Source organism: Globicephala melas, chromosome 4, assembly GCF_963455315.2.
Source record: "Globicephala melas chromosome 4, mGloMel1.2, whole genome shotgun sequence".
NCBI classification, from domain to species: domain Eukaryota; kingdom Metazoa; phylum Chordata; class Mammalia; order Artiodactyla; family Delphinidae; genus Globicephala; species Globicephala melas.
This window is the reverse complement of record NC_083317.1, coordinates 61261713-61285356: the sequence shown is the minus strand read 5'-3', so window position 1 is coordinate 61285356 and position 23644 is coordinate 61261713. Positions and strand designations below refer to the sequence as shown.

The 23644-nt window shown below is 38.1% G+C and overlaps 1 long non-coding RNA gene across 3 annotated transcripts in view; it reads right to left on the bottom strand.

Moving 5' to 3' along the window:
* LOC115853600 (uncharacterized) overlaps positions 1-23644 on the bottom strand; it is a 393922-nt gene that overhangs the window by 179869 nt on the left and 190409 nt on the right. For 2 of the 3 annotated variants that reach the window (XR_009563702.2, XR_011377417.1), the window contains exons 4-5: positions 18343-18503; positions 16179-16235 (exon numbers count right to left, since the gene is read on the bottom strand). The exons of the other annotated variant lie outside the window; for it this stretch is intronic. This is a non-coding gene — a long non-coding RNA (uncharacterized lncRNA). The remainder of the gene's footprint in view (positions 1-16178; positions 16236-18342; positions 18504-23644) is intronic. 3 annotated transcript variants of the gene reach the window in all.

Genomic DNA, 23644 nt, shown 5'->3' with positions numbered 1-23644 from the left:
AGAAAGGGGCTTTAAGAATTAGCTTGTGTTAATCCAATACATTTTACATATTAGGAAAAGAGCCCAGAAGGCTGGGGAGGTGGAAGGACTGTGACCTTATGCTATCAAAACAATCATGTTTGGGCTAAATGCTTAAAAGTAGGATCTAAAGTTTTATTAGTCGCCTAATAAATACTTCTGCCGCCTCCCCTAGGTAAGGCTTTTCAGCTCTTCTATGGTTTAACTCTCCCTGTTGAAACTTGCAAATATGGCTTTTGCCCCAACTCTCATGATAAAACTGAAGAAACTGGGCCCAAAGCTACATTCACAGGCCCCACTCTATAGAATAAGGGTCTCCAGCTATCGATTCTTCGATTCTTCTGCTTATGTGAAATGGGATGGAGCGCAGCTGGGATGCCTACCTCAAGTCTTATTAAACAGGGAGCTAATCTGATAAGAGGCTTGGCTTAACTGAGGCTGACTACATTTCCTCAGGGTTTTTGCTGTCCCAGAGGAGGAGGGGAGTCAGGATGCAGATCAGAAATATAAGTGCTTTCACTTGAGGCATGGCTAGATTTGCAATTCAATGCAGCAAGGGGAGAAAAGAAAAGGAAAGAACAGGCTACTGGGCTAAGGCTGAATGCCGTGGGGTCACTGGGTTCCTTAGCAGTATTGACTATTCAAAGGGGTAGGAGGTCGTGGATCTGGGCACAGTAAGAAGCATCAAATATATTCTCTGTCATTTCTGGAGGAGAGAGGTGACTCCTGGGGAATGGAGAAGATTACATCACCAATTTGATTAGCAGGAAGAGCTGGACTAGGACTCGCTGGCACAATCCTATACACTGATTTTCTCAAACACCTCCATCTTCTATTGTTGTTGTTACTGCTGTGGATTATCAAACCCAAGCTAGGTGGAACTGAATAGTCATATAAATATCATCAGCCTTGTTATTATTTTTGTTTTTGTAATGTTACCAGGTTTCAAAAACATGCTTTGCATGAAAGTATTTTTTATTGGTAGCATTAATAATACACATCTGAGGAGCTCAAAAGACAGTGCCAGCACAGAGTCAGCATCAGATCCCTGACAGTAAAGATGAGAACACAGGTGGGCTTGAAATAAAGCAGAGGTCAGGTACCCCAGGGGAGTGTGAGCCCCTCAGTATTAGAAAATGAGGAACTCTGAAACTCTAAGAGGAGAGGGGAGTAGTACAGAAGCATCAAGAAGCCTACTTTTGGATTAATTTAATGTGAGAAACAATTGAAGAATGATTTTTAATCCAAATTGTCAATTGATAAAGAATTAAGTGGCATAACTTGATTGTCTGATTATTAAACACAAGAGATGAAACATTTTCTACACCAGACCAAACATATATCTGATCATAAAACTGAAGGGACTAATGTTAAAATCCCTCTGTGTGGGATATCCTAGAGCTGTAAGATACAGCTTAACTGTACCCACCCAATGTGGCCAAAATGGCACAGGCTACAATAATCTCACTTTACTTAGGCAGAATTTAATAACAGAAGTATCCAGAATATCCACCTAAATACCACAAAGCAATTATAATAAACTTAATTATTTTAAGCTTAACATTTGAGTAAAACTTAACATTTTTCAAAATACTTTTGTGTCCCTCTTGGCTTCCTGCAGTAACTGAGACAAGTATGATAGAGTTATTCATCTATTTTGCCATTTTATCTCTTTTCTCTTACTTTCACATTAATTAGTGGCAAAAGCTACATAGGCAAGCTTAGTACTCGTATTTGCTAATTAGCTCTACAGCATTGGCTTCATTATAACATAAAGTCCAGAATTTCATTTTAGACATGTGCTTTTGGTATCCAAGCCACATTCTGTGCACAATGGAGAGTCTGTCCACCATGACAGTTCATCCTGGGAAATGAGGACTCTCAGGACATCTGCCTCCTGTCACCATTGATCTGTTCAGGCAAATCACTGCAACTAAATACAGCCATAGAAGCCAAGGAGGACCATTAGCATTCCAGTCTAGGAGTCACAATATAACCAGCAGGTAATTCATACCGTGCTGAATCAGCCAAAACAGGGCATGCTACCCCTAATCAGTGGACTTTTGCACAATCAGTTGACAGTTCCTAATGCAAAGACAGGGAGGCATAAAGGGGACAAACAAAACTGCCCTCGCCCCATTTCTAGTTCATGTGCCTTTAGAGAGAACTGATTTCCAGAAAAATCAGTTTAAAGACTGATTTGGATCACTCGATATGACTCTAATTGCCTTTAGAAAGATCTCTAAAACTGTTCTGTAAGACGTCTTGCCTTGGATCTTAGCACAAGAAAAAAATAAATAAATAAAAGAGAACACTAAATATATGTCAAATATATTTAATATAGGCTCTATCTAGAAAATAGAGTTGTGGGGGCACTTTTTCTTTCTAATTATTACATGGTTCATAATGTTTCAATTCGTAAATACTATGTACTAATTTCATAATCAGAAAATATCACTAAACACCAAAGAGAGAGAGAGAGAGAGAGAAATCATATGGTTTCTCGGCCAGTGGTAGCATTTTAGAAGTAAAACTCAATGCCAGAGAAAAAATTGAGTTCATCAAAAGTTATATGGCTAGTTTTCAGCAAAACTAAGTTATCTGGTTGACCAGAGTTATTGAAGCTTTACTCAGTGTCCATGTGGTTAGAGAATGGCAGGTGACCCTAAAGACCCTTCTTGCTCTAATAACCCATGATTCTGAGAGCTGGAAGGTGCTTTGGAAATACTGTCCTCAATAGGGTGGTCATGTTATTTATTGCTTAAAATAAGGCATTTTGTGGTTGACAGGGAAGTACAGTTGATAATTATTCCTGGACACCAGGTATAAACCAGAATCCTCTAGACATACTAGGCTGTATGATGACCTGTCCTTAATAGACAATCAATTTCCAGACCCTCACTGGGATTTCAAACTTTTAACTCTATACCCAGTTGCCAATATTTCTGAGAGTAATAGGTGACACAAAAGGAAATAAGCTTTAGCCTGTTGGTACCTTTTAAACATTTTTTAGAGACATATGAAATAAGGAAACAAAATTTAAGCAGTTCAGAGCCTTTATGTTAAATGACTAATTGGGGCCAGAATTAGAGTAAGACAATGAATGATTCTAGAATATCACCAAATGCAGTAAGGTTTGAAGAAGGAAAAACAATGGTAGGGGAAAATTCTGGGTGGAAGAGAGGATGGAGGACTGATCCATAATGAGCATACTGTCTAGTCACATGGTTCCCTCAATAGTATTTATAACAAAGTAACAAAAAGAATAGTTTAGGCAACAGAATCATGGATGACATTGATAAAATATTATCAAAGTAAACATCATCCCTCACTGTGACAAGAGAAGCACTGAAACATAAGGATGCTAGGCAGATATCACTTCCATATTTCCTGACTTGCAGGCTGTTACATTCCTAGCCATGATAATACATATTAATGGGAGGGTGGAAGTTAAATAAACATAATTTGAGCAAGCCAATTCTCTGTGGTATGCTTTTTGTAGTGGATAAAAAACTAACTGAAATGATTAGTCATTGTAGAAATAAGGCATTGATCAAGTAATAATAAGACTTAGCTTCCAAACAGCATGAAGCACTATTCAAAAGCAATCACAGATACCATGTTATTGGGTCCTCTTAGCAGCCCTGAGAGCCAGAAATTATGTTATTGTCCCAATATTATAAATGAGATGACTATGGCCCAGGGCAATTAATTAATTTGTTAATTGTTTTGCCTCCACTGAAGAAATCAGAACTAGAGCCCACATCTCCTGATCCCCTATTCAGCTCATAATCCACTGTTCATTGTACTTGAATGCCTAGAAAAAGAATTGACATTGTTAAAGCTGTGGATTTAGTGACTTCTGACCATCCATTTTGGCTGAAGTCCATTTCTTTGGTTTTCATATCCCCCAGGGATAATTCATCTCACTCAGCCCCTACACATTCACCATCTGACCTGCCATGCTCTCTGAAAATTGCAACTCTGTTTTACCTTAGTAGTAACCATATTCAATTATAGTTTCTGCCTTTGTGTTTCCTCAGCCTTTTTTCCTACACAAATTGATGGTGACAGCAGCGATACCAATTCAATTACATACCATCTTCTGGTTCCCAGTAATGATTCTGAGTAGGTCAACAGGGACTCACTAGGAACAAGAATGACCATGAATTAAAAGGAAAGAATAAGCAGTGAAAACCAAATTAGAAACCCATTTTCACTTACTGGGAAAATTTGAGCCAACTTCTCTCATAGAATAAGCAAAATAAATTATGGAAAGAGTAGGTTGGCCAATTTACAAAAGAGGATTTCTAGAAAGGATTAGAAAGCTTTACAATTATATTGCCTAGGTGAGCAAAACCTGAGTGGCACAAAATAAAATAATATCCTATCAAAGAATTCGGGGTTGTAACAAACATGTCATAGAAGGGTCAATTATTTTTGGCACTTCCATTCATACAAAACATATTTCCATATTGAGCTCTCACCACGTAGTAGGCTGTTCTAGACTAGAGTAGAGAGACTGCCGAGAAGAAAATAGCAAAGTCCCTGCCCTGATGGTGGTTACTTTCCAGTGAGGAAGACAGATGGGTCATGCAGGTGTTACGAAGAATGAAAGAAGGTAAAGAGACTGATGGTCACGTGATAGAGAAATGCTATTTAGGTAGAGGGGACAAGGAGGGCCTCTCTAAGGAGGTGACATTTGAAAAATGAATAAATTGAGGCAAACACATGTAACATACACTACCAGATTCATGGAGGGCTAGATGGTAATGACATTTAATTGTTTAACCTTTGTGTACATGTTTAGTAGCCCAGACTTTCAAGGTGACTATTTTTATAAGTCATCTACCCTGGAAATGACGGTAAGAGGCCAAGCAAATAATTGCTGTCTCTCAAAAGCTAAACTGAATCCTCTACAAAATGAAGCCAGTTTACCAAATCGAGTGATGAGTGATTATTTTTCTTTTGCTTCTATGACAATCCTTTAGAAACCAAGTCTTAAACAGTCATCCTCTTTCTCCTGCTCTATTGCCTGTTACCTGACTGTCCATTCTTGGTCAGCTATTTATTTTTTCTGTGCTTAGACTATTTTTGTGGATTTTTATATTGTTTTATATGGGGGAAAAAGCCTAACAATCAATAAGTTATTCCTTTTTCTTTAAATCAGAGTTTTGATTTGCACATAATAAACCAGTGTGTACTTTCAGTTTAAGTCAATTCAACAAATATTTGTCGTCTAAATATTATTAGCAAGATAATGTGTTCAGCACAAAATGGAAGAAAAAGATGAGTAAAACACAGTTTAGCTCTTAGACAACATACTATGTGGATAGTAGATAAGTGTACAAATAACTATAATATGAGGAAGAATTGAATTTCTTTCTCAAAGAATAAAATCTCTTAAAGTTGTGAGAAGTTAGATGAGGAAAATAAATGATTTCAAGAAGGAGGAATGATTTGAGATGAGTCTTAAAAGAGAGTAGGATTTCAAATTATAAAAGGAGAACCAGAAGGCATTTCAGACCAAAGGTACATTAAAAATGTGCAAATGAAGGCAAAAAGAGGTAAGTCATGCTTGGAGAAGGGCAGATACTCCAGATTGGTTGAAATGTAGGTCATTAGGAGTCAAGCAGTGATAAATAAGTTAGATGGTGTCAAATAGGCCAGGACAACATTATGAAGAACATGAAATGCTGGAAAGCAATGGGAGCCCCCAAAGTGCTTTGGATTGGAAAATGTCACTAAGTATATCTAGTATAGATGGGGAAGGTAGACATAAGATGGGAGACTGGCTAGGAATGTACTTCTAAGGTACAGAGAAGAGGTAATGAACGTCTGAAGTAGAGTGATGGCACTAGGAACAATAATTTCTGAAGAGAAACACAAACTTGTGATGGTATCCTTAACGGGTCTTGGCAACTAATTAGATGTGAGGCAAGATAGAGAAAAATGTAAAGATTGTTTTTAATAATAATGGCACCTTTTGGGGGGTGTTATTAAGAAGAGCAAATTAAGAGTTCAGTTTTATACATATTAAGGTATTACTAGGACATGCAGGTGGAGATGAGTAGGTAGAAATCTGGGATTGGGACTTGGGGGGAGATTTGGTTGAAGAAATCACTTCAAAGGTGAGAATTGTGGCCAGGGGAGGGAATCAAAACATTGGGGAAATAACTGTAGAAAGAAAAGGGCAGAAAGCAGGGGTCTTATCTTAGGGGGACATTTTATTTGTTAGGAGAAGCAGGAAAAAGAACAGAAAAGTTAAGAAATAAGGAGCAGTAAGAGGTAGGATAGCAACTTACTTATGGAAACCAAGGGAGGTGACAGTTTCAAGAAGAAAGGTGTAGTCAGTAGTACCAGATGTAACCTTGAGACCAAGGAGGCCTAGAACTAAGAAAAGACCATGGGATTTACTACTTAGCGATGGAGGAAAGCTTGTTCAGAGTAGGGCAGGTATAAGCACGTGTGTACACAGAGGAAAAGGACCTAGAGAGCTTATGTAAAAAGCGAAAGCAGGGTAAGAATTCTTAATACAGCACCAGAGGAAAGGAATAAACTAACATATATTCTGTGCCCACTTGGTCCCAATACTGTGCAAGATACCTTTATGTTTTATTATTTAGTTCTCACATCAACTATGAGAAAGATGTTATTATTATTTTCTACTAAAGATGAAAATCTAAAAGGTGCAAGGAGGTTAAATAAATTGCTCCAGGACATATATCTACATCCACAATAGGCCTGAAATTCTAGCTCTTGTGAGGCGAGGGCCAAAGGCCATGCTTTCTCCATGACACCATCTTGAGGCAGGAGGCCTAGGACTAGGTTCAACGGTTCAGCAGGGAAGAAGACTAGCACCTTCTCCTCAGAAATGGAAACAAAAGAAGAGGGGAATGGTAAAGTACATACTAAAGAGGAAGTCATCTGCTATGAGTGATTGACTAAAAATAATAATAATAATAATTGGAAATGTCATGAAGTGTAGGTGATAATAGTTTCTATAATGGTAGCAGCTGTATAATTGAAACAACCTGCTATAGAGTATAGGCTGGAGAAGAAGGCTTATGAGGCTAGAGCAGAGCTTGAAGAAGGAGGAGTCACGAACCTGAAGGTCATAAGGACAAAGAGCAGGTTGCAGGAATGAAAGAGAAGAAAAGGAAGGACACAAAGTTGTGATCAGAGAAGGGAATCTGGAGCTCAAGATCATGAGTGTGGGGCCATTTTGAGTGAGATAACAAGCAATGAGGAAGTTAAAGAAGTATGGAACCAAGGTATTTATTAATAAAGTCCCAACCACATGAATGGCTAAGTTTTACAGAGGACTAAATCACAAGAAATGTGCTAGTCAAAAAAAAATATGAATAAGTACATAAATAATAATTGTGATTCACCTATTGAATTTGGAGGTGGAAGGGTTTCCATAATATGAGTAGATTTTTGTAACAAGGAAATAAAGAAGGTAGGTAGCATGACCAAATAGAAGAACCTTAATGAAGATGTTATCATGGGATAGTGGACTAAAGGGACCACAAAGAAACAAGGACATACTTATCTCTTCTTCTGCTTGTGAGAGACAGGGGAATTAAAAAATGGACCTGGCTTTATTGAAGAGGTTGGGAGAGGAGTGGTATCTCTGAAGAAAATGGCAAATCTTGGCCAAATCTTTGAGGGAAAGTTTGAAGACTAAAGGAAATTTATCCACCATCAAAGGACAGAGGGGAAGGAACTGGTTGAGGGATGGATAAGACAATAAGAAGGCCTTTTGGATGTCACCCCTGAACAGAATAGAGACGCAGGTTTTAGGGAGGAGGATTCATATGCAGGGCTAGTCCAGAACAAACATTAGAAGAGCAAAGTCAGAAAGTAGGCTAGAGCAACTTCTCAGCAATAGAACAGGAGAAGTGCCAAGCAAATAATGATTAATGTACATAATTGTAGAACTAAATAGCCCTAGTTTTCTAATAAAAGAAGTAAAGCAATAGGGGGAGAGGAACCTGGTGTTTTACAAACCTTTCTCTCTACATGGTTTATCATACTGATAAGAATCCACCCTTTCTGCTGGGATAGGAAGGGGGATTAAGAAATCATATGAAGAGAACCACACAGCTGTTTGATGTCTCAAGTGGTTAGGTTTACAGAAACAGGCAACTGTTTAGAAACTCAGTTTAGTTCTATTTCCAAATGATGTCACTATTTTCTTCACTGAGCATATCACACCTAGCATTTTATTTACATTTACTTGTTTGCTCATTATCTATCTCTCCCCCACCAACCCTCCCCCAAACACACACACACACACAAACACACACACACACACACACACACACACACTAAAATGTAAGCTAATTGAGGTCAGGAACTTTGGTTAATTTGCTACTGAGTCCCCAGCACCTAGAACAATATAGCAGACATTAATACTGCTTAATATATAGCAGACATTGAATAAATATTGATTGGCATTTGATTGAATGAATTAAAGTATAAATGAATATTGCCAAACAATAGCTGGTAGTAATGCAAAAACGAATAGGATCCAGCCCCTGATTAAAGGATCTCATAAAATAGAAGGAGAAACAGGTCAGCAAATATAAATTATGGAGGTACAAAGGAGAGCATTATCAGTTCTGCTTTGGTGGGGATCATCATAGCAAACATTGCAAATTAGAGAAACTGGTCTCCCAAATTCAGTGCTCTTACCTCAGGAGAAACAAATCAGTTCATGGGAGTGAAGATAAAACCTGAAAACTTCTACTTGTTTTTTATTTATAATTTTGTGTTGGTTTTGTAATGTACATATGTAATATAAATACAATAACACAAGCATAAATTTTGAATATGCAAATTAGCATACCTAAATTTGAGTTCCATGCTCTTAATTTTTGTTTCATGGGGTACACAACTAAAATGTCACCCTTGAGTTGCACATCTTGAAGGGTAACTAAAAATGTGCCTTCTAGTCAGAAGTGAGACAGAGCATTCCAGAATGAAAGCAACAGCATGGATCCATAACAAATCAAAAGGAATTCTGGGACTGTAAGACATTTCGTATGCTTGGGCATTATGATGGGCATAGGGAAATAATAGAAAACAAGCTAGAAAGCTATTCTACTGGAAAGGGAGATGTATAAACAAAGGAACAGCAAGATGAGATTTCCATTTTAATTAGATAATTCACATCAATGGAGGATAAATTTGAAAGGTAAAGAACTGGAGGTTTAAACACAGGAAGTATTTTAGAAATTTGAGTAAGAGATGATTAGGGTGTAAACAAGGGCCTTGTTATAAGGTATAGAGAAAAGGAAATAGATTTAGAACAAATTTTGAGGTAAAATTAGCAAGTCTTGGTGATAACTAGTTACGAGTTAAAAATCACTGAAGATAAAGTTCAGAGACCTAAACAGAACAGAGACCTAAAAAATACTTATAAAGAGGTAAGTTTACTTCTCTCATACATAATAGAAGTCAATTTAGGACTGGCTCCACTCTCATCAGGGACCTTGCTCCTTCCATCTCTCTACCATGTCATCCTTGATGTAAACCTTATTTCTCACAATCAAAGCTGGCTGCTGGAGCCTGAATCATCATCTCTATGTTACAGGCAGAAGAATGGAGGAATGACAAAAATGCTTCATGCTTCCTATCTTTAGAGAAGACTTCCTAGAAGACTTCTGCCCACATTTCAGTAGCCAAAACTCAGACACATTGCTAGACCTAGTTGAAAGGTAGGCTCAGAAATGTAATCTTTATTCCAAGTATCAGAATAAACATTTTGGGTCTTCATTAAAGAAGAGGAAAGTAGGGATAATGACCAGAGCTTCACAAATATTAATGGCCACCCTAATCACCTGGAGGTTTGCTTAAAAATGCGAACTGTGAGGAGGGGCTCAAGATTCTTCATTTCTTACAAATTCTTAGTGATTCCCTGGCTGCTGGTCTGTAAGCCATATTCTGAGTAGCAAGGTTATGCACCAGTGGTTCTCAAACATTAGTGTTCGTCAGGATCGGGGGACGTGGTGGCGGGGTGGGGGGGGAAATGTGCTAAAACAGATTTCTGGACCCCTCCCTCAGAGTGTCTGATTCAGTAGGGCCAAAGTGGGGTCTGGGAATTGGCATTTCTTAGAAGATTCCAGGGGATGCTGATGCCCCTGGTAGGTGGGACCACAAAGGGAGAACAACTACTATGACTTCTTGTTTTGATAACAGATTGGAGAGACACTGGACCACAAAGAGACATGGTATCAAGAGAGGGGGGGTGGTTTGTTGATATTTCTGCTTTCATTTTATTGTTTGTGATAGCAGTGCCGTTTTATTCACACTCTCGCTGGATTAAAAACAAATGTCCACTATAAGCTGGTCTGAAATATTCTCAAGTTTTCTCCCTCTATATTTTCTCCACACTAGCCAGAATCCTAAACAGACTGAAATTCTTATTTAGCCAACCATCTGTACCTAGTTTCACAGTCTGTGAGTAAAATCAGTATGTAATACAAAGCAATTAAAATATCTTAGTGTCTCTAGCCAGAATGTCTCTCCCCATCTTAAAGGGATGTTTTCTTCTTAGCTGGAAAAATCAACCTACTCCACTCAATCTCTTGTTTGTTTTCTACGTCAAAATTAGTGGGTTACCTACTGATTATCAGACCTGGCCAATTAGTCTGATCATCTCATCACATATTTGCAACTTCTCCAGCTGTGAGAGTTACTTTTTATGTTGACTCTTTCAATAAAAACTCCCCAAGCTGAGACAAATGATGAGTAAAGTGATAAACACCCACCAGCAACTTAACCTGAATACTTATTTATAGCAGCACAACTGAGCCATGGGATAGAATTCAGGAAATGAATTGTGGTGCTGTATTTTGAGGCTCTGAGGAAGTCCACAGCTCCTGGCACACGTAAACAAAATTGGCGCTAATTTCAAATTGAATCTCATTACTATTGCAGGTGATATATATGAATCTATGAAAATAGATGAGATTAGGAAATGCCAAGATTTATTCATTTATGTCCTGGAGAGGTAGGAATAGGAGGAATAATTCGGCAAAGAAGTAGGATAAATAAGACAAATCCCCTTCACAAGAATGCATAATCTAACTTTGTCTATCCCTTATTCCTACATCCTCAGAGAAAGGTTTTCTTTTCCCTCAAATAAAACTCAGAGGTGTATTTGTTTCTCCATAGTTCCCTTCTATGTTCAGAGGGCAGCCGGGTAAAAGATTTGTCAAAGAAATCTCATAGTTTCAGCTTCTTCTACATGACTTCCTGGTTTTTAATGGACATAGCGGTTACATTCCAAAGAAACGCTAAAATAGAAAGAATTTAGCCTGCTGTCTTAAGTCTTTAATGAGGGCCACTTCTCTACGCATGGACACTTCAGGCTTTTATTTTCAAAAGAAAAGCCACCTTAGAAGCTCCATAAGAAAAGAATAGTCTTAGGACAGACTGGAAAGCTAAAAGCATCCTAAAGGTCATTGAGACCCTGCCTGCATTAACAGGGTGGTTGGCAACAACCTTGTGCCTTGTTCAAAGCCTGCCGTCTCTCCAAGGCCTCCAACCTGTCCCCTCCAGCTTGCTCTCTGATCAGTGAGATTCTCTGTGTCTTTGCATAACGGTCATGGAATCCTAACAGCTGCAAAACATACTGAAAGGGGATTAACTAGATTGATTCCAGTTTACTGGCTGAAATACATGACTCAGAATGAGAATCTCAGATTAGTACTACAGATTGTCTTCCCAGATGCTAGGAAATTCAGACACCTATGTAATGCCTCTTGGAAAAGTATCATTTCCTCAAAGCGGCAGGAAAGAATACATAAACAATGAAGTGCTCAGAATTCCTCAATGGAGTTGTTCAGTTTCAGCCACATGAGTTCCAAGGACAATTATAAGGACCAAATCCATTCAGTGATATAATGACTCAATTTTCTTCAGAATACATCTAAGACCAATATAGGAAGAGACTGGATATGGACAAAAGAAAAAAAAAAAACCCACAAGATAATTTGCTAAATTAACTGATTAAACACAGAAACCACAGCTGGTTTCTAGTCATCTGGATGAGTTTGTGCATGGCTGACTCAGGCAATTTGGAGTGTGGTGTAGACCTAAGGAGTGTGGGAGCAGCAACATGTTTATTTGCGCTTAAATAGAAACACAGATAGCTAGTCCAAGCAAGAACTTCCTCCACAGAAAGAAACTGCAAATAACCCATCCCCTGGCTGCCAACTAGAGGCTTATTTTAGAAAGAGTAAGTAGGAACAGGCTGCATGGCCAGTCTAGGAGAATTCAGAGGTGCTCCGCCCACACACCAGGCAATCATTAGCATGTCTACTCAGTTCTCAACCATGTAACAGCTGCAAACAGACAATAGTGGGAAACTGTCACAGAGAAAGAAACAAAAGTCCTGGAAAAGCCTGTTAATTAAGAAAAGATGGAGGGGGATTTTTTTTAGAAAGCAATGCGACTCGAACAGAGGAAAAAGTTTCATAACACAGAGTTTTGAGAGAAAACGACTCAAAGGAAAATGAATCAGTAAAATATGTTATCATTCTGCAAGGTGAAACCACAGTTACTTGTTCCTCAAGCATTCATCGAACACTTACTAAGTACAATGCACCATGCTAAGTTCCATGAGGGGAAAAGAAATGAAATCAGACAATTTATACCCTTTGGCCAATTGGCATTTACTTGTGAGGATAAAATATGTATACCAACAATGGCTATATGCAAAATTACAAGTTTTGGTCACTTGTGAAATGGAACATGCCAGCTGTTCAGAACCGTTGCCTTATTATAAGCACATTGCCAGGTGAGCTTAAAAGGATGACAAGATGCCACCCTTGACTTTGGAAGAATAGGAATGTTAAATGTAGATTGTAGAGTCAGGTTGACTGTCTTTTTTCATTTTCCTTTTCTTAAAACCCATCAACTCAGGAAAGTCCCCCTCTATATATTGACAGCTCACTCACACCACAAACTATGTGTCATTCAACCAGCAGACTGTTCAAGGCCGCTGTCTGGAATGGAGATATCAAGAACAATGCAAGCGTGAGAGCAGCCAAACAAGCCAGGTAAAATCAGCCCAAGGCAAACAGAACCAAGGACGAAAGGCAAATGCAACTAGGACTCCTGAGGCACTTAATGGAAAAAAAAAGTTGTTTACAAAAAAAGGGAGAGTCATTACAGAATTAAAAATCAGATGACATTTGATGAGAAAAGGAGAATAAAAACAATTTACTGATTAATCATTATTACTCTTGATCACCACCTTATGAAGCAGTTCCATTTTACAGATTAATAAACTTGCTATTGAGCAGAGATAGGAATTTGCAGAACCAGAATTCACTTATCAGCCAGTGAGCTAACCACTATGCAATCCAGATTCCTACTATGTGGAAACTGCAAATAGATAGTGATAGCAATGGGTTCTAGACATTTCCATCCTATACCCATGATTCTTCTCTTACTATAGGTTTTAGGTTGGGCCATGTGCATCAAGCTTCTATAGGCAAAGGATAGCACAGAATTCAAAGTGAATGGCATGTTCAGCCCACAGCAGACAGCAGACATTGTTGTACACCACCATTTTCAACCTGCCCAACTCCGTTTTGTCCCTCTTCTGGGAGTGTCTTCCTGGAGCCTTTGTTCTTGGGTAGGCTGGAGTACATGGAGAAAAATGAAGCTTAGCTATCACAAGTAATGCCCTGATGTTCAGAGAACCAGGCTTATACCTTCGAGAACAAAGTCCCTTCTTCAGAGCTGCTTCAGTACATCTAGCCAATAGCTACCTGGCCCTTTGTTCTCTGCAGGAAAGAGTTCAGGGTCCAGGCCTCACGCAGGCCTTTAATTCAAGTGAATGGACATAAAGGAGGTTGGGAATGAGGAATGCAACATTCAGTTAGGGCAGTTAGGGCAGTTGGGCCACTGTCTATTTGCAGGTTCCAATGAATGGCTTCAACCAGTTTTAAAAAATCGAGGTTGGGGACAGAGTGAAAAACATGATGAGAAATATCCTAGTTTCTCACATTTCTTAAGACTGGCTCTGAAATGGATCTGCTTAGTGTGTGGATGTGCATAAATGCTAATTATTTGAAAGGAACAACTCCTGGAACTGAGGCTCAATTTATTATTCTGTTGTTGTTTTTAATCTCCACGCTGAGTTTGCCTTCTAACACACCCAGAGAGTGTATCCAAGCAAGAGGCTGAGAAGGAGGGCAACAATGGAGTGGAGATGTGCTTAATGCAGACTCCACTAATAAATCACCGATAGTTAAGATATAGTTTGGATGATGGGCGGCAGATGGGAAGGAGGTATGTCAAATTGCTTTGCTCATATAGATTATTGGATTAACAAGGAAGCAGCAGGCAAGTGGCAAACTGGTGTAACAAATTGCTATCATTAAAAAGAAAAAATTGAACTTATCCCAGGATGGTAATAAGGCTCTGTAGGCCATTAGCCCTTGGGAGAGGTGCTTGAAGTGGGAATATCCCTCTGAGATGTTAATACAGAGAATGCTCTCCATGTTCCTCCTCCTCCCCTCACTGTTGTACCTAAGCACATCCTGGTGAGGGGAGGGGGAAGGGAGAAAGCCAGACTGCAGAGGGGAATGAATTAATGAGTGAGGCTATTAGCAGGCACATACCCTGCCCAGTCAGTGATAAGCAGAAGTATATACACCACACCGTTCTGACAACTAATACTGGTTGCAACCAATACTGCCTTCTTTATTTGCCCACTCCATACCCTCTAACTTTTTATTTTGAAAATTTTCGAACCTACTGACAAGTTGCACTAGTAATAAAATGAGCACCTGATATTTTACAAGATTCACCAATTGTTAATATTTTGCCACATTTGCTTTGTCTTTCATTTTTCTTTTCCATTTTTGGTGAACTCTTAAGTGGTAGACATCAAAAGGCTGCAGTATGTATTTCTGAGAACAAGGTCATTCTCCTACATATTTACAATGGAATTTTCAGGAAATTTTAGCCTTGATAAGTAATATTATACAATATACAATCTATGTTCAAATTTCCCAAACTGTTCCAAAAATGTCTTTTATAGCTTTATAAAAAAATCCAGGATTCAATCAAGAATTATGCATTGTTTAGTCATCATATCTGTTTAATAGTTTGTATTCTAGAACAATGCCTAGCCTTTCTTTTTAACTTTTAAGACACTGACATATTGAAGTGTCTAGACCAGTTGTTTTGCAGACTGTTTCTCAATTTAGATTTTTCTGATTGCTTCCTCATGATTAGAATAAGGTTAAACATTTTTGGCAGAATGTATTCTTTGTAGTACATCACATCAGGAGGCATATGTTGCCAGTTTGTCAAACTTGGTGATTTTAAGTTTCATCATTTGGTTAAGGTGATGCTATCAAATTTCTCCATTGTAAATGTAGCATGTTCCCTCTGTAATTAGTAAATAGTTTTGAAACTGGGTGATTATTAGATCAACATTTTATACAACAGTTTTAGCATGCTTTGATGATTTTTGCTTGAATCACTTATTACAGTGGTCATTGACAGCCTTAGAAAACCATCATTTAACATTCTTTCTACATTTATGAGTTACTATTCTTTTATTTTTTTTTTCTTTTTGCGTTACGCGGGCCTCTCACTGTTGTGTCCTCTCAACCACTGCGCCACCAGGGAAGCCCGAGTTACTATTCTTTTGTAGAAATAAATATTTCTTTTTTTTCCATCCACTCCCATTGTTTTTGGTACCACTATGGCCTCGCAGAGGTTTATTATAATCCATCCCTGCCATTACTTAAATTGATATTCTAGTTGTCTCAAATTTGGTCAATGGAAGCCCCTTTAATCTGGCATCCATGTTTTTATTTATTTATTTATTTTTGACATTTTCCTATCAGTGTTTGAGCACTTCTTTACTTTTTTTTTTTTTTTTTTTTTTTTGCGGTACGCAGGCCTCTCACTGTTGTGGCCTCTCCCGTTCCGGAGCACAGACTCCGGACGCGCAGGCTCAGCGGCCATGGCTCATGGGCCCAGCTGCTCCGCAGCATGTGGGATCTTCCCGGACCGGGGCACGAACCCGTGTCCCCTGCATCGGCAGGCGGACTCTCAACCACTGCGCCACCAGCGAAGCCCACTTCTTTACTTTTTGATTCAATTCAATGCTCCTGGCTCACCTTGTACTTCATTGCCCCAGACTTAGGGTCAGTCAGTTTTCCAGGTAGTCCTGGTTCCTTTGAATGGAAAGTGGTAGTTAGAAACCAAGATCAGGGTGATAAATACATTAACTGTTACTTAAGTGTAATTGTTCTAAGCACTTTCTTTGTACCCAGCAAGAAAATATATATTTTGATAAAGTCATGAGTTTGTACTTCCAATTCTAATCCAATACAACAGAGTTCTCCTTCCCCCTTTCCATATTTTTTTACCACTCTCCTACCATGAGAACTCTATGCCCCGCCCCAAACACCAATATATTTGCTCATTTGCTCAATTCTGCAATACACACAAAATAGTTTCAAACGATTCCACCACCAATAGTTTCTTTTCATCTTTAGAAAATATCCTACTGAAGGTGGGATGCAATCAGAGTACAGTGTTCAAAATTTACTTGAATTAATTCTGGCCTTGCTTCTTTGTGTTCATATTATCAATTTGACATACAGTTCAATTCATGTGTTTCTATACGTATTCAATTTCTAGATTTTACTATATGCTTGATAAATTAACAATGTTTTCTGAATATGCAAAACATTAATGTGGTTTAAAAGTCAAAACTAGATTGAAAGGTAAACTTAGAAAAATATTATTCCCTGTATTATTGCTTTATTTTCACCCTTCCCCAATAGTCAACCAATTTCTTTAGTTTCTGTTTTAACAATCTTGTGTTTCCCTTTGAAGATATTTATTTGTTTATATGTCTGTGTATTCTGATTTCCTTTTCTTTGTTACAAAAATGGTAGCAGACTATTTTTACCTTGTTCTTTTCCTTTTCAGTGTATTTTGAAATTAGAAACTTCTTTCTAAATTCCTTTGTTCTGTTTTATTCAACTTCTCAGGCAATGAAATCATATCTCAGCTCCAGGTAAAATGAGTGGTTCTTATAAAAAGGAGTTAAGAACATGAAAGCGATATGGGTTGTGTTTAACTGACACAGGGATTTAATGTGCATGTATTTCACTTAATATATTTCTAAGTGTGGTTCAAATGGTCCCTCAAGTCAGAAGCAGGCAAGGGTGCTCATTAAAATTCTTATTCCAAAGCTCCACTCCAGATCTACCTAATCAAACTGTCTGTAGGGTATAGCTGAGGAATATGCATTTTCAAACTCCTGGGTGATTCCATGGACCTTCAGAGAAACTTAGGCTATTATGAGAGGAATAAGTGACTGGGAAAGCCACAAACATGACTTATTGTCATGACAAAGTCTTTTCACTCAAGTGTCTAAGACCTAAGTCTGCTTTTCCTCTAAGGGCATGAAATTTTTCTTTTTAAATAAGAATTTGGTTTCTTTTGGAGTAAGGTCTGAGCTCATCTCCTTTGCTGGGGTAAGCCAGCTACATAAACTCTGTATTCTTCTTGGATCTTTGAGATGAATCAGAGAGTTGGATGGAGCACACTAGAACCACACAGAACCTTCCTCTAACCTCTAAACCTCAGGGTAGAGTTTCCAGGGAACACAGTGGCATTCCAAATGTTCAGGTTTCAATCCGTGTAACATTTTAGCCAGTGGAAACCAGGGGAAACAGGTGGGTGCTAACTTTAAGTATCTCAAAACTCTACCATTTCCATTGCTTCTCCCACCTTCCTTAGCCCTTCCATATTCTCCAGTATGGATTTGAATATGCCCATCTAAAGTTAAATGTTTTATTAAAAAATGGGATACTCTTGGGAGGAAGGTAAGGGAAATGAATCATCTATTCCATTTTGAAGCTGTGAAAACTGAGATGCAGAGAAGCAGTGTGAATGAAAGGCTAGATGGCTGGAGCAACCTTCCAGATACTGCGGGAGCCCTTCACAACACTGTGAAGTAGGTAAACCTTGTCTTTAATCACTCAATTTTAACAGTCAGTGTTTATCAGTTACCTACTATAAGCCAAGGACTTTGCTCCATGCTTTTCCTACTTTAGCTCATTACTTTTTATACCACATTTATGAAGCAGATACTATCACCATCTGTCTCTTACAGGTGAATACACTGCAACTTAAAGATGGTGTTACTTGTCCAATTCTCATAGCAAAGCAAGAGCTAAATCTATGTTGCTCTAACCAGAACCCAAGTCCTTAACTGCTGCATAACTGAAAAGGGCTTCCAGAAACATGTTTCTTTACGATACTAACCCAGGTGCTCAGTGTCACAGCCTGTTAACTGCAGGTCTAAGGATCTCCACTTAACAGTTGACAACTTCTACCCCTCAAATTCTAAAGAAGCAGGGATTCAAGAAACTCTGTTGTGACCTTAGCCAAACTGCTGTGCTTTCCCAGGATTCAGTGTCCTCATTCTGTAAAAACAAGAAGGAAGGACAAAAAATTTTTTAAGTACCCATATATATGTGTATATATATGTATATATATATAGCTTTTTCACTTCTGATAGCCTATAATCCAAATACCTGATTTACATTTTCACACTATAGTTTTGCTTGCTAACTCTTTATTGTCTTAATATTTTAATGTGCCCCTTTTTATTCCCAAAGGCATCTGAATTCCAAAAGAGGCTAATATATTAACTCAAAGAAATGAGTTTCTAATAGAGCAAATTTCCAGACAGAGAATCCAATGAGTATTGAAACATTTGTATCCTGATTATATTTCTTTTCTCGTTCTGAGGATGGCTATGTTCAGAAAAACGCTCTCAGAGATAAGGCTGGATAAAATGGAAACCAGGCCCAGCTCCCTGAAACAGCATTGGCAGAAATGAGGTGAGAACACAGGGCCCACAAGCCAGCTGGCATACATGGCAGGGGTCCCTCCCAGGCATCAGAGATTCAGGGGAACCATAGAAACCATATGTGTGAGAAACACTGGCAGAGAAGAGGGATAGCATATCAGAATTGTTTCCACGTGGGGTAAATCCCAGGAGATTTGATGTGATGGTGGTTTCCAGGACCCTGTCTTCCAGTACTGGGGAACAGAAACTCCTCTGCACCCCACCAACTAATGAGACAAGAACCACTTCTCTCATCCTCACCTCTGCCTGGTCTTTTCTGTTTCAGGAACATCTCTGCTGACAGTTGGCTGAATAGAAATGACCTAGCAATTTTAAGATTTGTGATGGCAAGACAGACATTATTTTGTTATGCCTCACAGTTCATGGCTCTGCTATATAGTAGGTAATAACTGTATACTGTATTAACTGAAGATACAGAATGAAGTCAAATTTCCAAGTTGGAGAAACCCAGTTTATCTTCTCGGTGAAATGAGACAATATGTAGCCGCAGCTCTTTTTTTTTTTTTTTAACATCTTTATTGGAGTATAATTGCTTTACAATGGTGTCTGAGTTTCTGCTTTATAACAAAGTGAATCAGCTATACACATACATATATCCCCATATCTCCTCCCTCTTGCGTCTCCCTCCCTCCCACCCTCCCTATCCCACCCCTCTACGTGGTCACAAAGCACTGAGCTAATCTCCCTGTGCTATGTGGCTCCTTCCCGCTAGCTATCTATTTTACATTTGGTAGTGCATATACGTACATATTACTCTCTCACTTTGTCCCAGCTTACTCTTCCACCTCCCCATGTCCTCAAGTCCATTCTCTATGTCTGCATCTTTATTCTTGTCCTGCCCCTAGTCTCTTCAGAACCATTTTTTTTTTTTTTAGATTTCATATGTATGTGTTAGCATACAGTATTTGTTTTTCTCTTTCTGACTTACTTCATTCTGTATGACAGACTCTACGTCCATCCACCTCACTACAAATAACTCAATTTTGTTTCTTCATAAGGCTGAGTAATATTCCATTGTATATATGTGCCACATCTTCTTTATCCATTCATCTGTTGATGGACACTTAGGTTGTTTCTATGTCCTGGCTATTGTAAATAGAGCTGCAATGAACATTGTGGTACATGACTCTTTTTGAATCATGTTTTTCTCAGAGTATATGCCCAGTAGTGGCATATACAGGGCATTGTTGGGTTGTATGGTAGTTCTATTTTTACTTTTCTAAGGAACCTCCATACTGTTCTCCATAGTGACCATATCAATTTACATTCCCACCAACAGTGCAAGAGGGTTCCCTTTTCTCCACACCCTCTCCAAAATTTATTGTTTATAGATTTTTTGATGATGGCCATTCTGACTGGTGTGAGGTGATACCTCATTGTAGTTTTGATTTCCATTTCTCTAATGATTAGTGATGTTGAGCATCCTTTCAGGTGTTTTTTGGCAATCTGTCTATCTTCGTTGGAGAAATGTCTATTTAGGTCTCCTGCTCTTTTTTGGAAGGGGATGTTTGTTTTTTTGATACTGAGCTGCATGAGCTATTTGTAAATTTTGGAGATTAATCCTTTGTCTCTTGCTTCATTTGCAAATATTTTCTCCCATTCTGAGGGTTGTCTTTTGGTCTTCTTTATGACTTCCTTTGCTGTGCAAAAGCTTTTAAGTTTCATTAGGTCCCATTTGTTTATTTTTGTTTTTATTTCCCTTTCTCTAGGAGGTGGGTCAAAAAGGATCTTGCTGTGACTTATGCCATAGAGTGTTCTGCTTATGTTTTCCTCTAAGAGTTTTATAGTCTCTGGCCTTACATTTAGGTCTTTAATCCAGTTTGAGTTTATTTTTGTGTATGGTGTTAGGGAGTGTTCTAATTTCATTCTTCTACATGTAGCTGTCCAGTTTTCCCAGCATCACTTATTGAAGAGGCTGTCTTTTCTCCATTGTATATTCTTGCCTCCTTTATCAAAAATCAGGTGATTATATGGGTGTGGGTTTATCTCTGGGCTTTCTATCCTGTTCCATTGATCTGTATTTCCGTTTTTGTGCCAGTACCATACTATCTCGATTACTGTAGCTTTGTAGTATAGTCTGAAGTCAGGGAGCCTGATCCCTCCAGCTCCATTTTTCTTTCTAAAGATTGCTTTGGCTATTCGGGGTCTTTTGTGTTTCCATACAAATTGCGAAACTTTTTGTTCTAGTTCTGTGAAAAATGCCATTGGAAGTTTGATAGGGATTGTACAGAATCTGTAGATTGCTTTGGGTAGTTGAGTCATTTTCACAATGTTGATTCTTCCAATCCAAGAACATGGTAAATCTCTCCATCTGTTTGTATCATCTTTAATTTCTTTCATCATTGGCTTATAGTTTTCTGTATACAGGTATTTTGTCTCCTTATTTAGGTTTATTCCTAGGTATTTTATTCTTCTTGTTGCAATGGTAAATAGGAGTGTTTCCTTAATTTCTCTTTCAGGTTTTTCATCATTAGTGTATAGAAATGCAAGAGACTACTGTGCATTCATTTTGTATCCTGCTACTTTACCTAATTCACTGATTAGCTCTAGTAGCTTTCTGGTAGTCTTTAGGATTTTCTAAGTATAGTATCATGTCATCTGCAAACAGTGACAGCTTTACTTCCTCTTTTCCAATTTGGATTCCTTTTATTTCTTTTTCTTCTCTCATTGCTGTGGCTACAACTTCCATAACTATGTTGAATAATAGTGTGAGAGTGGACAACATTGTCTTGTGTCTGATCATAGAAGAAATAGTTTCAGTTTTTCACCATTGAGAACAATGTTGGCTGTGGGTTTTTCATATATGGCCTTTATTATGTTGATGTAAGTTCCCTCTATGCCCACTTTCTGGAGGGTTTTTATCATAAATGGGTGTTGAATTTTGTTGAAAGCCTTTTCTGCATCTATTGAGATGATCATATGGTTTTCTCCTTCAATTTTTTAATGTGGTGTATCACATTGATTGATTTGCGTATATTGAAGAATCCTTGCATTACTGGGATAAACTCCACTTGATCATGGTGTATGACCCTTTTAATGTGCTGTTCAATTCTGTTTGCTAGTATTTTGTTGAGGATTTTTGCATCTAAATTCATCAGGGATATTGGCCTGTAGTTTTCTTTCTCTGTGACATCTTTGTCTGGTTCTGGTGTCAGGGTGATGGTGGCCTCATAGAATGAGTTTGGGAGTGGTCCTCCCTCTGTTATATTTTGGAAGAGTTTGAGAAGGATAGGAGTTAGCTCTTCTCTAAGAGTTTGACAGAATTATTCTGTGAAGCCATCTGGTCCTGGGCTTTTGCTTGTTGGAAGATTTTTAATCACACTTTCAGTTTCATTCCTTGTGATTGGTCTGTTCATATTTTCTGTTTCTTCCTGGTTCAGTCTTGGAAGGTTATACCTTTCTAGGAATCTGTCCATTTCTTCCAGGTTGTCCATTTTATTGGCATAGAGTTGCTTATAGTAGTCTCTTAGGATGCTTTGTATTTCTGCAGAGTCTGTTGTAACTTCTCCTTTTTCATTTTGAATTTTATTGATTTGAGTCCTCTCCCTCTTTTTCTTGATGAGTCTGGCTAATGGTTAATCAATTTTGTTTATCTTCTCAAAGAACCAGCTTTTAGTTTTATTGATCTTTGCTATTGTTTTCTTTGTTTCTATTTCATGTATTTCTGCTCTGATCTTTATGATTTCTTTCCTTCTGCTAACTTTGGGTTTTGTTTGTTCTTCTTTCTCTATTTCCTTTAGGTGTAAGTTTAGATTGTTTATTTGAGATGTTTCTTCCTTCTTGTAGTTGGCTTGTATTGGTATAATCTTCCCTCTTAAAGCTGTTTTGCTGCATCCCATTGGTTTTGGATTGTCGTGTTTTCATAGTCATTTGCCTCTAGGTATTTTTTAAATTTCCTCTTTAATTTCTTCACTGATCTCTTGGTTATTTAGCAATGTATTGTTTAGCCTCCATGTGTTTGTGTTTTACGTTTTTTTCCTATAATTCATTTCTACTCTCATAGCATTGTGGTCAGAAAAGATGCTTGATATGATTTCAATTTTCTTAAATTTACTGAGGCTTGATTTGTGACCTAAGATGTGATCTATCCTGGAGAATGTTCCTTGCGCACTTGAGAAGAAAGTGTAATCTGTTGCTTTTGGATGGAATGTCCTATAAATATCAATTAAATCTATCTGGTCGACTCTGTCATATAAAGCTTGTGTTTCCTTATTAATTTTCTGTTTGGATGATCTGTCCATTGTTGTAAGTGAGGTGTTAAAGTCTCCCACTATTTTGGTGTTACTGTCGATTTCCTCTTTTATAGCTGTTAGCAGTTGCCTTATGTATTTAGGTGCTCCTATGTTGAGTACATATATATTTATAAATGTTATATCTTCTTCTTGGATTGATCCCTTGATCATTATGTAGTGTCCTTCTTTGTCTCTTGTATCATTCTTTATTTTAAAGTCTATTTTATCTGATATGAGTGTTGCTACTCCAGCTTTCTTTTGATTTCCATTTGTGTGGAATATCTTTTTTCATCCCCTCACTTTCAGTCTGTATGTGTCCCTAGGTCTGAAGTGGGTCTCTTGTAGACAGCATATATATGGGTCTTGTTTTTGTATCCATTTAACCAGTCTGTGTCTTTTGGTTGGAGCATTTAATCCATTCATATTTAAGGTAATTATTGATATATATGTTCCTATTACC